The 13,216-nt window shown below is 44.9% G+C and overlaps 1 protein-coding gene across 2 annotated transcripts in view; it reads left to right on the top strand.

The window, feature by feature from the left end:
* The window catches only part of RGS19 (regulator of G protein signaling 19), a 61,105-nt gene that overhangs the window by 32,090 nt on the left and 15,799 nt on the right, over window positions 1-13,216 (top strand). The gene's annotated exons all lie outside the window — the stretch shown is intronic.

Here is a 13,216-nt window from a genome sequence, read left to right as displayed (position 1 = left end):
CTGCCAAAGTATCCTACGTCGGGAAAAGTTATAACGAACGATAAATTCGATGAAAAGCTTGAAGGAAAGAAATGGGAGGAAGGGAAGCTATCTAAAAATACATGCACCTCTTTAAATTCTGAAAATGATTTGCAAATGGCACGACAGACAGGGAGTTTCCAATGGCAAATAGAAATAAAGAGAATTTTTCTGCCGGTCAGTGACAGATAGAGAGCATGGGATGTAACAGTGAAGGTATTAGATTGGAAATGTGGAGATTGGGAGTTCTAGTCCCGCCTTAGGCATGAAAGTCAGCTGGGTGAGTTGGAGTCAATCAATAGGACATGGTGAGTTATAGGTTGGCCTTGGGCATGAAAACCAAATGGGTGAAATTGGGCCAGTCACAAAGAGAGTCTGACTTCTAGTCCCACCTTAGGCGTGAAAACTAGCCGGGTGTCTTTTGAGCAATCACTGGGAGAGAGTGAGTTCTAGTCCTGCCTTAAGCAGGAATGCATCTTGAGTGGCTTTGGGTCTGTTACCAGGTAATGTGAGTTCTAGCCCCACCTTAGGCCTATAAGCCAGTTGGGTGACTTTAGGCCAATAAAGACTCATTTCTACACCTGCCTTAGGCATGAAAGCTGCCTGGGTGACATTGGGCCATTCACCCAGAAACTGAGTTCTAATCCCATCTCCGCCATGAAGCCAGCCGCCTTTTCTCAGCCCTAGGAAAGAGCTAATGTTTCAGTTTTGGTCACCAAACTATAAAAAAAGATGTTGAGACTGTAGTCTAGAAAGAGCGCAGAGAAGGGCAACAAAGATAATGAGGGGACTGGAGGCTAAACAGTTGCAGGCATTTTGGGGTATGTTTGGTCTACTGAAAAGAAAGGTCTGCTTGGGCAGGGGGTTGGACTAGATGACCTACAAGGTCCCTTCCAACTCTGATTATCTGTTATCTGAAAGATCAGGGGTGACATGATAGCAGTCTTCAAATATTTGAGGGGCTGCCCCAAAGAAGAGGGAGGAGGAATTCCCTGACAGTGAGAACAGTAAATCAGTGAACCAACTTGCCTCCAGAAGTTGTGAATGCTCAACACTGGAAGTTTTTTTAAAAATGTCTGAAGTGGAGCAGGGTTTCCTGCCCAGGGGGTTGGACTAGAAGACCTCCAAGGTCCCTTCCAACTCGGTTATTTTGTTGAAAGCCTCCTCTCAACGGAAGATAAATCACAAACAACCTAGCTACTCCTGCCAAGAAAGTAGTTGGAGACTTTGGAAGGATAAATTAATGGAGACAGCCCAACGGCCTATCGAGTTGTGGTTTGTTAAATGATATCCATCCAACACATGAAGACCTGGCCAGATATGCAGTTATTCTCTTTTCAGTGATGTTGTAGAAATCCAGAACCAGTTTAGAGATTTTGGAGCGAACCAACAGCCATCAAAAACGAATCATTGGCAGCTTATTTTAAAGTCCTTCTGCTCTGGCGATTTGCACCACCACCTCTCACAACTGTGATTTTGTTCTGTTGAATAGGCCTAACGTGACTTTTGCAATCAGGCCAACAAAAACCAACTAAATGAGGAAGCAGCCATTCGGGTTTGATAGGCTCCCCAGATAATCAAATCAACAGCCCAGTGCCCCATTCAAAACAGGAGACTGTTCAAAGGAATGGTGGGTAAGCGAGCTCAGGATTATGGGTCCTGAGGATTTTCCAAAGTCCGTTTGGGCCACAGACAGAATCACTCTCCAGCAAAAGCTTCCCGCAAAAAGAAAAAACGGAAGTTCATTTTGGGTAGCGACATGCCATCTGAAACGCCCTCTTAAAAGAGGAAGAAGAAAGAATGTGCTAACCCGAAGAGGAACAAAACGATGAAGAGGCGGATATTTCCCAAGAAGAGAAAATAGGATCTTGCTTTTAAAAAAGGGTTTAAAGTGTTTTGTTCTGGGAAGTTAGCAGTTGCATGCAGCAGGAGACTAGCCCTCAGCGGTATTACCAAATAGATCAGGGTTTCTCAACTTTGGCTGCCTGAAGGTGAGTGGACTTCAACTCCCAGAATTGGACAGCCAGCCATGCTGGCTCTGGAATTCTGGGAGTTGAAGTCTGTACGTCTCCAAGCGGCCATTCCACAGCCAGCCACGCTGGCTTTGGAATTCTGGGAACTAAAGTCCACGTATCTCCAAGGAGCCATTCCACAGCCAGCCATGCTGGCTCTGGACTTCTGGGAGTTGAAGTCCATTAGTCTTCAAGCGGCCATTCCATAGTCAGCCATGCTGGCTCTGGACTTCAGGGAGTTGAAGTCCATGCGTCTTCAAGCGGCCATTCCATAGTCAGCCACGCTGGCTCTGGACTTCTGGGAGTTGAAGTCCATGCATCTTCAAGCGGCCATTCCATAGTCAGCCACGCTGGCTCTGGACTTCTGGGAGTTGAAGTCCATTAGTCTTCAAGCGGCCATTCCATAGTCAGCCATGCTGGCTCTGGACTTCTGGGAGTTGAAGTCCATGCGTCTTCAGCGGCCATTCCATTCCACGCTGGCTCTGGACTCTGTCAGCCATTCGCTGGCTCTGGAATTCTGGGAGCTGAAGTCTGTATGTCTCCAAGCAGCCACGGGTGAGAAACACTAAATAAAAAGTTGGGGCTTGAACAGTGAGATAGCTTGTTGTAGATGAGGAAAGAGTAAGCAATAGTTCAGCCTGGATTTCCTTGCCCCGATGAAAGAACCGGATGAATCCAAAGCAACCTTAACTCATCAAAAGAAGCTAAGTAGGAATGACTCTAGTTAATAAGTGAGATCTCTTGCTTTAAGCCAGGGGTTGGACTAGAAGACCTCCTGGATCCCTTCCAGCTCTGTTATCCTCTTATTATTCTGTTAGGTTTTAAGCATGATATCCCAAGCCTTAGGGCAAATTGAAAAGTCTAAATCCTGGAAGAATAAGAACTGAACAGCATTAGAGCTGGTCTGACACCCCTCAACAACAACTGAGACCAAAATTTCTATTGCTAAGCAAGGCACTTGTTAAGTTGAGTTTTGCCTCATTGTACGACCTTTCTTGCCACAGTTGCTAAGTGAATCCCTGCAGTTGTTAAATTAGTAACAGGGATTGTTAAGTGAATCTGGCTTCCCCATTGAGTTTCTTCCTCCCCACAAACTGTACTCCCTTCCAGCAGTGATGATGTTACCTAGTTGGGTAATAAAATGTCTGCAGGGAAAAAAAAAATCAACCTCAGTGTCCTGGATTCTACCAAGTGTCCCACAGTCCTCCCCTGCCTCCCCATAAACCCCACTCTCTTGAAGCACTGATGACATTACCTGGTTGGGTAGTGAAATATCTGCAAGAAAACAACCCAGCTCAGAGAGCACCAAGGACCCCCCACAGTTCAACCCTGAGTAGAAATAATTCTCTTCTATCAAATCCATGTTGTTGTGAAGAAAAGGTGTTGGTAAACACTTTGGGGCTGGAAGTAAAAGCCAATTCTGATCATCTTCAGTGTGAAATCAATACACACACACACACACACACGCACACACTGCAATGGAGTGATGCATTGAATGGCTAGCTGGGGATTGCAGAAGGTAAAAATCAGCATTAGCTGGCTGGAAAATTAAAGGAGAAAGGAGGGGACGAAAGAGGGGACAGGTTATTAGTATTTTAGGGGTTTAAATAAGGTCAGGACAACACACCCATTTATTTTGTGTTTTTTTCCCCAAGAGGGAGATAAGAAGAGATGGTCATGACTTAGCGGGATTAGGTGTGACAGGCAATGTTGTATTACTCAAAAAGAGTTTTTCCTTTCGTTTTGCCTGTCTTGCATAACAAGCCTTATTTTATTCTAAAGCCGTCTGCATGGGTGGAAAACGAAGAGCTCAGAAAGTTGGACAGAAAACCAGCCGCGGAGCATCTTCACGCTATGGTCAATAGTAACGGCAATAGCAGTTGGACTTAAATGTAGGTCAGCCTCGACTTGTGACCACAATTGAGCCCCAAATTTTTGTTGCTAAGCGAGACACTTGTTCGGTGAATTTTCCCCCGTTTTTATGACCTTTCTGGTCACAAATTGTTAAAGTGAATCACTGAAGTTGTTAAAAAGTAGTGACATGGTTGTTAAGTGAATCTGGCTTCCACTATTATTGACCTTGCTTGTCAGAAGCTGGCTGGGGAATTCTGGGAGTTGAAGTCCGCCAGGCTTAAAGTTGCCAAGGTTGGAGACCCCTGCTCTAAGTGGTTTATGGTGTCAGCATGTTGGCCCCCAACCATCTGGATCCTCATTTTACCCACCTCAGAAGGATGGAAGACTGAGTCAACCTTGTCAGAAGTTGACAAGTCCTGGTCAACTGGTCAGAAGATGTAAAGCATGGTCATCTGAAGAGACAGAGGTCAAGGGACTTGACCCAAGCCAGGACATCATTGTGCAAAGAATATATAATAACATACATACATCCTTGACCCAAAGGTGTTTTTTTTCCAAGAGGCAATTGGACTTCCTTGTTTGTCTTTAAAGACATTTCGCTTCTCATCCAAGAAGTTTCTTCAGCTCTGACTGAGTGGTGGGGAAATGGAAGGATTTATACTCCTTGCAGACAGCTGGTCATTTGCATCCTTTTAGAAAGTTGTTGAGGCCACCTGGAGGTTTAACTGTGTCCCCAGGGTTACCTGAGTAGTTAGCAAAACCATCAGGACAAGATTCAGCAGTCCATCTGCATTTAAAAGACACAGGCCATTCTTTTGAAGACAGGAAAATTCACATTTTGCAAGGGAAGGATTGTTGTTTTGAAAGAGGGATCAAAGAGGCCGTCTATGTCAAAATTTAACAGCCCTCTGTCAACGGGGGGAGGGATACCATACCATCTATCTCCTGTCTACAACACAGTCCTTTCAGCAGTTCCAAGAAGGCTCCACATCCATTTGCACCACTTGGGTGTCTCTGAGGACACAGATACACCTCCAAGTGGCCTCAACGACCCTCTAAAAGAATGCAAATGACCAGTTGTCTTCAAGGAGTATAAATCCTTCCATTCCTCTCCATCCAGTCAGAGCTGAAGAAGCTTCTTGGATGAGAAGTGAAACGTCTTCGAAGAAGAAAGCAGCCTTTCTTGCCACATTTGTTAAGTGAATCACTGCAGGTGGTTAAGTTGCCATAGTAGCACAGTTGTTAAGGCGGCCATCTTGGAAAGTTGACAAAATGTTACGCAGGGTATTTGATGCAGAATGGAGGTCACCTGCTCTGCGTTGTCCGGTTGTTTTAGGGATTATGAGCTGTGGTGGTGCAGTGGTTAGAGTGCAGTACTGCAGGCTATACTTCTGCGGACTGCCGGCTGCCTGCAATTTGGCAGTTCGAATCTCACCAGGCTCAAGATCAACTCAGCCTTTCGTCCTTCCGAGGTCGGTAAAAGGAGGAGCCAGATTGTTGGGGACCATAGGCTGACTGTAAACCGCTTAGAGAAGACTGACACACTGTGAAGCTGTATATCCGTCTAAATCAGGGGCCTCCAATCTTGGCAACTTTTAAGATTCGTGGACTTCAGCTCCCAGAATTCCTCAGCCAGCTTTGCTGAAGTCCACAAATCTTAAAAGTTGCCAAAATTGGAGACCCCTGGTCTAAATGCTATTGCTATTTGCTGCTATTATCATTGCAGATTTTCACCACAGACTGTTCCATGCAGTTTCTTCATTGCTGTCATCTGCTTCTTCCTGGATGGTCTCTGAGATTTTTCCCACTTCACACATTCTTGACCTCTGTCTGTGGAAGGTCCAGTCTGTGAAATCATCATCTGTTCGAAACAAGGATCTGGCTGTAATATTAAGACCAGCCCCAGGAGGAAATGAGCAGGGCCTTGGCAGACCGTAACTGGTTTTGGGGAAAAAAGGGTTCCAAGCAATTTTTATTTAATTTATTTTTTTATTCTAAAGTTAAAATACAAGCGAAGGGTTTTTTTTCGCCCAACCATCTGGAGAATGGAAGATTAATTTTCCCTATTGCAAATTTTTCCATCCTGCCACTTCTCCAAAATATTGTAGACACCAGCACAGGGTGCAAATACAGGTAGTCCTCTGTATGACTATGGTGGAATCCAATATTTCTGTTGTTAAGCAAGACGTTAATTTGTTAAGTGAGTTATGCCCGATTTTACAACCTGCCTCAACACCGTTGTTGATAAATGAGTAAGCCAGTTGTTAAATGAATGTGGCTTCCCCCCCATTGACTTCGCCTGTGTCTGAAGGTCTTTAAAAGGGGATCACATGTAACCTTGGGACACAGCAACGGTCGTAAGAATGAGCCAGTTGCCAAGCAGCTGAATTTGGGTCCCGTGATCAGGGAGATGCTACAAAGGTCGTAACTCTGAAAAATGGTCATGTCACTTTTTTCATTGCTGTTGTAACTTTGAACACTACATGCATTGTTGTACATCAAGGACTATCTGTAGAGCTTTCCCACAAGTCACGTTTTAAACCTTGACTGTATAGGTCAGCGGTGGCTAACTTTTTTGGGCTCCTGTGCCAAAAATTGAGCTCGCGCTTGCACGCTCGCACTCGCGTGCCAGCACCCAGAAGGCAATGCATGCCCCCCACACCCCCTACTCGTGTGCACGCAATCCCATCGCCACCCCCTTACCTGCACTGTGCCTCACAGCTGATTTTCAGTGGGTTTGAGGCCTTTTTCGGCCTCCCAAGGGCTTGAGGAAGGCATCTGCAGGCTTCTACAAGCTTTGTAGGCCGAAATCTAGCCCCGTTTCATTACTTCCTGTTTTTCTGAAAATACTGGAAGTGATGAAACGGGGCTAGATTTCGGACTACAAAGCTTGTAGAAGCCTGCAGATGCCCTCCTCAAGCCTTTGGAAGGCCGGAAAAGGCCTCAAACCTGCTGAAAATCAGCTGTGAGGCACGCACATGCACAGTGAGGTAAGTTTGCCTGCAGCTCGCGTGGCATAGGTTTGCCATCAAGCATATAGGTAGTCCTTGATTTTATGACCTATAATGGAGCCAATCCGTTACCGTTATAAGTCAGGATGATTGACCTGATTTTACAACCTTTTTTTATAGGAGTCATTAATAGACCCATTGTTTGCTATTGTTATTGATTAATTTGAATCCCACCTTTACTGTTCCTAAAAATAACTCAAGGTGGTGAACATGCCTAATATTTTTTCCTCCACTAATTTTATCCACAACAATCCAAAATCCAAGTTTCATTTCCCTCCCCCCCCCCACCTCAAACACAAAGTTCAGAAGCGGTTTCCATGTGGCAACAAAAGATCTTAATTCTTTTCTTTAATCAGAATGGTCAATTTTGGCCATTTCTGCCAATTCCATCAACAACTTCAGCCATTCGTCCATGGTGGGAATCGAAACGTCCTTGGATTTTTGTGCTGCCATCAACATAGATATAAGTTCAAAGTTCCAATTTTTTTTCCTCCCAAGTCTTTTTCCATTAAAACCCAAAAGAAAACTTTCTGCTTTCATCTTCATTTTAAGCATTTTCTGTATTAAAATACGAATCTCACTCCAAAATTTCTTCGCTTTAACTTCGTACTTTCAGACTGGCAAGATTTTATTATTGACAATAAAGTAGAATTTGCTCATCTGGCCGTGTTTCCTGTCTGGCGCACCTGGTTAGACTGACAGCTGTTGGAGCTTGAAAGTCTCAACAGAAATGGACCTGATATTATCTATATTTGCATGAGAGACAATTTGGAAATCTCAGAGAGTGGGAATCTGCTCTGGGATGTTAAAGAAACTTTCCTATTGCTAAAAGTCAGTAGATTCTCAGTCATCCATGTCCCAAAGGTACTTTTTCAGGAGGCCACTGGACTTCCCTGTTTTTTCTTTTGAAGAAGTTTCGCTTCTCATCCAAGAAGCTTCTTCAGCTCTGAAAGGATAGTGGGGAATGGAAGGATTAATTTTCCTTGCAGGCAGCTGGTCATTTACATCCTTTTAGCGGGTTGTTGAGGCCGCTTGGAGGTTGATCTGTGTCCTCAGGGTCACCTGAGTGGTGTAAATGGCTCCTGTAGTCTGCAATTTTTTCCACTGGAAATCCATTCCTACTCCCACACTATCCCAAAGGGGTTCATCCCAAATTGTATAGCTAAAATTTGTAGAGATTCTCAGTCATCCAGTTCATGTTTGTCCCAAAGGTGCTTTTTCAGGAGGCAACTGGACTTTCACATTATAAAAACTTGTTGAGACTGTAGAAAAAGTACAGAGAAGAGCAACCAGGATGATTAGGGGACTGGAGGCTAAAACATATGAAGAACGGTTACAGGAACTGGGCCTGGCTAGTCTAGTCAAGAGAAGGACCAGGGGAGACATGATAGCGGTCTTCAATATTTGAGGGGCTGCCACAGAGAGGAGGAAGGGGGTCAAGCTATTTTCTAAAGCACCCGAAGGCCAGACAAGGAATAATGGATAGAAACTAAGGAGAGATTCAACCTGGAAATCAGGAGAAACTTTCTGACAGTGAGAACAATCAACCAATGGAACAGAAGTTGCCCTCGGAGGTGGTGGGAGCTTCATCACTTGAGACTTTCAAGAAGAGATTGGACTGCCATTTGTCAGAAATGGTGTAGGGGCTTGGGCCGGGGGGTTGGATTAGATAACCTACAAGATCCCTTTCAATTCTGATTATCTGTTAAAGATCTGTCTTCTTCTTTTGAAGACATTCTTATTGTTCTTACTCTCATATCAGCAATAGCACTTCGACTTATATAATGCTTCATAGGGCTTTTACAGTCTTCTCTAAGTGGTTGACAGAGTCAGCCTATTGCCCCCAATGATCTGGGTCCTCGTTTTACCCACCTCAGAAGGATGGAAGGCTGAGTCAACCTTGAGCCTGGTGAGATTCCAACTACCAAATTGCAGGCAGCCGGCAGGCAGCAGAAATAGCCTGCAGTACTGCACTCTAACCATTGCGCCACAACAGCTCATCGTTTTGAAAAGCCAAAAAGATTCCAAGCAACCTGTGTGAGCGAAGAACTGCACTGACCTCTTCTTTGGCTAGCTGTGCTACCTCGAGATCTGGGAACCGTTCCCAAAATGGCTGAATGGAACCCACTGAATAAAATGGAGCAGTGAAATAAGAAAAGCTGCTGCAGAATCCATCTGTTTTTTCTTCCTATCTGCAGTGGAATTATATTTTATTAAACATATTTTAAACAGGTGAAAAAATACGCTAGCCCTTGATTTGTGATCACAATTGAGCCCAAATTTTTATTAAATAAGACAGTGGTTCAGCGAGCCTTGTTCAATGGGACGACCTTTTTGCCACTGTTGTTGAGCCAAAAGCTGAGGTTGTTAAGTGACTCATGTGGTTGCTAAGCGAATCTGACTTCCTCCATTGGCTTTGCTTGTTAGAAGCCAGCTGGAGAGGTCTCAAATGGAGATCACGTGACTGCAGGATGCTGCAACTGTGATCAATACATGCGGTTGGTATCTGCCCAGTTTTGATCATGTGACCATGGGGAATGGTCATGTGACCATGGGGACCATGCCAAGGTCGTAAATGTGAGGACCAGTTGTAAGTGACTTTTTCAGTGGTGGTGTAACTTGCAACAGATGCCAAACAAATGGTTGTGAGTCAAGGACTACCTATTAAACTGTCTAGATCGACGTTTCTCAACCCTGGAAATTTTAAAATGGGTCATCTTCAAGTCCCAGAATTCCTTACTCCGCTTTGCTGGTGGGAGGATGCTGGGAGTTGAGGCCCATGCATCTTAAAGCCGCCATACGTGAGAAACTGGTCTGGATCAGCGGTCTCCAACCTTAGCAACTTTAAGACTTGTGGACTTCAACTCCTCAGAGTTCAACTTTCAGAATTCTGAGAGTTGAAGTCCACAAGTCTTAAAGTTGAGAAACACCGATCTGAAGATTTTCTACTCCAGAGTCAATCATCCGTTGCCTAAACAGGCCGAAGATCTGCCATTCCAGTTTAACACAATAACAGGAGTTGGAAGGGACTTTGGAGGTCTTCTAGTCCAGCTCCCTGCTTAGGCAGGAAACCCTATACCATTTTAGACAAATGGTTGTCCAATCTCTTCTTAAAATCCTCCAGTCTTGGAGCATTCACAATTTCTGGAGGCAGGAAAGTTATTCCACTGGTTAATTGTTCTATCAGGAAATTTCTCCTTAGTTCTAGGTTGCTCCTCGATTAGTTTCCACCCGTTGCTTCTTGTCCTGCCTTCAGGTGCTTTGGAGAATAGTTTGACTCCCCCTTCTTGGTGGCAGCTTCCTCAACATCACTTTCCTTCTGCATTATGGTCTTTGCTAAACTATTTTATGATCAAATTTCTAATCTTTGGATGAATCATTCCTGATCATGGCCCTCTCAGGAAATAGAACATAGAATAGCAGAGTTGGAAGGGACCTTGGGAAGCTCTACACCACTTCAGACAAATGTCTATCCAATCTCTTCTTAAAATCTTCCAGTGTTGGAGCATTCACAACTTCTGAAGGCAACTTCTGTTCCACTGATGAATTGTTCTCACTGTTAGGAAGTTGCTCCTTAAATTCCAGGTTGCTCCTCTCCTTGAAATGAATATGATAATCAGCTATCTTCTCTTTCCATAACTTCCTCTTACCTTGACAAAGGACGAAAGGAACGTGAAGAATAGCAGCCTGAGGATTCTTCATTGTCACCTGTACAATGTGTCATTTCTTGCCGTTGTGTTTGAATCTTGCAGGAAAGGGAAGGCACAAAACACAGCGTACATAGGATGCAACATAAAAAAAGTATTAGGACTTAAGAGTTCGATCTTCAAAGCTGCGTTTGGCAGCTGAATATATCTCCTTTGGCAAAATTAGGCGGGCGGTCGATAGCTAAATGGAATGGATTGATGTTCCAATTTTGCATAAATTAGAGATTCTTGGTGCCCTCTGAATTGGGTTGTTTTCTTGCAGACGTTTCATGACCCAACTAGGTGACATCATCAATGCTTAAATTTTTAGGGAGACTTTTTTTGGTGGTTTCTGGAAATCTCGTTGAATTCTTGGGACGTTAAGAGTACATTTAATCTTTGTAGATCATCTATGGATGCTCAGATCTGAATCTTGCAGCTTTGGCAGTGGAAGAGGGATGGTTTCCACTGGTGGTCTAAACGTTGCTAAGGACCTCAGGAAGTGTTGAGTGAAGAAACTTGAAAAACATTCTGTGGCTTTAATCTCTGTGGGGTGGTCCTTCGTGCTCTCTGAGCGTGTGTTCTGACCTAGGCTTTCCCCAAAGCACGAAGCTGACCCCAAGTCCCGATAAAACCGCTTTTATTTGGTTTACAGTGAATTCCTCTCCAGCAAAGTCCCGGCCAACAAATCTCTTTCAAGAGATTTCACAACTTTATCGAGCTTGGAGAGTTGCCAGGCCGATATCTTTCAGAGGCCACACTGTAGCAGACAATCCTTGGCAAGAATGGAGGAACAGATCTTCACCCAGATGAACTAATTGTCTCCTGCAAAACCCCTCTCCCCTTTCGCTCCTCTTTTATTCTCTCTGGGAGGGGCCATTCACTGTCCACCTGTGCCTTTACTCCCAAGTCAAGCCTTGTTCCTTAGCTGTTCCCTTCTCCTTGCAGCTCTGTGCATGCACACACTGGGAATAGGCTCCAGCTGTTCTTCTGCCCCACTGATATCTGACTCTGAAGGCAGCTGATAACTGTCAGACAGTCCTGGCCCATCTCTGCCTCCAACACAGAGCAATCGTCAGAGCCTTCCCCAGACTCCAGGATTGGCCCATGTTCCTCCCCAACTTCCTCACCATCTGAATCTGGCGGCCACAAGAGCTTGGTTGTTTTTATTGCAAACCCAACTAGGTAATGTCATCAGTGCCAGAAGGGAGTCGGGTGTTTGCTCTCTGTTTATATACCACTTTCCCTAATCTCACCAATTCTGACAGGGCCAGCCACTATATAACACAGCAGCCGTGATGTCATATGTAGCCTGCAGCATATTTATTTGATTAATTATTGGTTTTATTGTTTGTATCCCATTATTTTTACAAACAACTCAAAGCAGCAAACACATCCAACACATCCTGTTTTCCTCACAACAACCCTGTGAGGTGGGAAGGGCTGAGAGTGACCGGCCTAAGGTCACCCACCCGCCTTTTGTGACCAGGATGAAATTAGAAGTCACATTCTCCTCATTACCGGTGCAAAGTCACCCAGCCAGCTTTCGTACCTAAAGTGGGACTAGCACTCAACATCTACTGGTGATTGACCCATGGTCATCCAGTCACTTTTCATGCCTAAGGTGGGACTAGAACTCACCGTCTCCTGGTGATTGGCCCAAAGTCACCCAGTTGGCTTTCATGATTAAAGCGGGACTAGAACTCACCATCTCCTGTTTTCTAGCCTGATGCTTTAACCACTAGACCAAACTTTAACCACTTAGACCAACTTCATTATGACCGATTCCTTTACTGGTGATCATTGATCCTAAATAACTGTGTGTATGTGTGTGTGTGGTTTAGAGAGAGAAGGAGAAAGAAATCCCTGTAGTTTTCTTCGGAAGATTTCAGAAGTTCACCCTTGTCATCTTCCTAACCCTGAGAGAGGGTCATCCAGACATCTTCGTGCCTAAAAATGGGACTAAAATTCACTTTCTCCCACTTTCTAGCTGGCATCTTCACCCCCAGATCAATCTGCCCCTCCACCACCTCAATATCTTTGCGCTCCGAAACTGCGCTCTGAAAAATTGGAAAAGTGAAGCAGGAGAACCTACCTGGTCTCTTGGGTTGTGACAGTGTGAAATGGGCCTTTTTTAAAACACACACACACACACACACACACAAATGTCCGGATCCAGCTTTCTGCTTTTTGTCGGTTCTTCTTCAGAGTCTCTGCATTGCCTTCATGAGGAAGGATGCTTTAAAATGGCAGCTTCCGGCCTTTTGGGTACCAGGGACCGGTTTTGTGGAGACTGAAGGTAGTGTGGTTTTGCATGCTGCCTACATCACACAAATGGAGCTTTGCTTGTTTGCGCATGCCACACCTCGGTGCTAGTCCACAGATTGTGGGCTGAGGACCCCCCTGTTTAAAACTACAGCAAATTAATTTGTAGCCACCACAATGTAAAAAGGATGTTGAGACTCTAGAAACAATGTGTCATGCCCCTGGTGGAGACTGACTCTAAGGGAGAGGAGGAACAGCCGACAGGGAGTGGAAGTTGTGGCTCCGGATGTTGTGGTGGAGGCTGGGGAAGGGCAGAGGCCGGCTGGGCAGTCAGAGGAGGACCCAGGCCCATCCCCTCTCCATCCTAGGG

This window comes from Pseudonaja textilis, chromosome 3, assembly GCF_049901715.1.
Source record: "Pseudonaja textilis isolate UNSWEBS1 chromosome 3, rPseTex1.2, whole genome shotgun sequence".
Taxonomy (NCBI): domain Eukaryota; kingdom Metazoa; phylum Chordata; class Lepidosauria; order Squamata; family Elapidae; genus Pseudonaja; species Pseudonaja textilis.
Note: the sequence above shows the minus strand (reverse complement) of the source record. Positions and strands in the feature narration are given on the sequence as shown.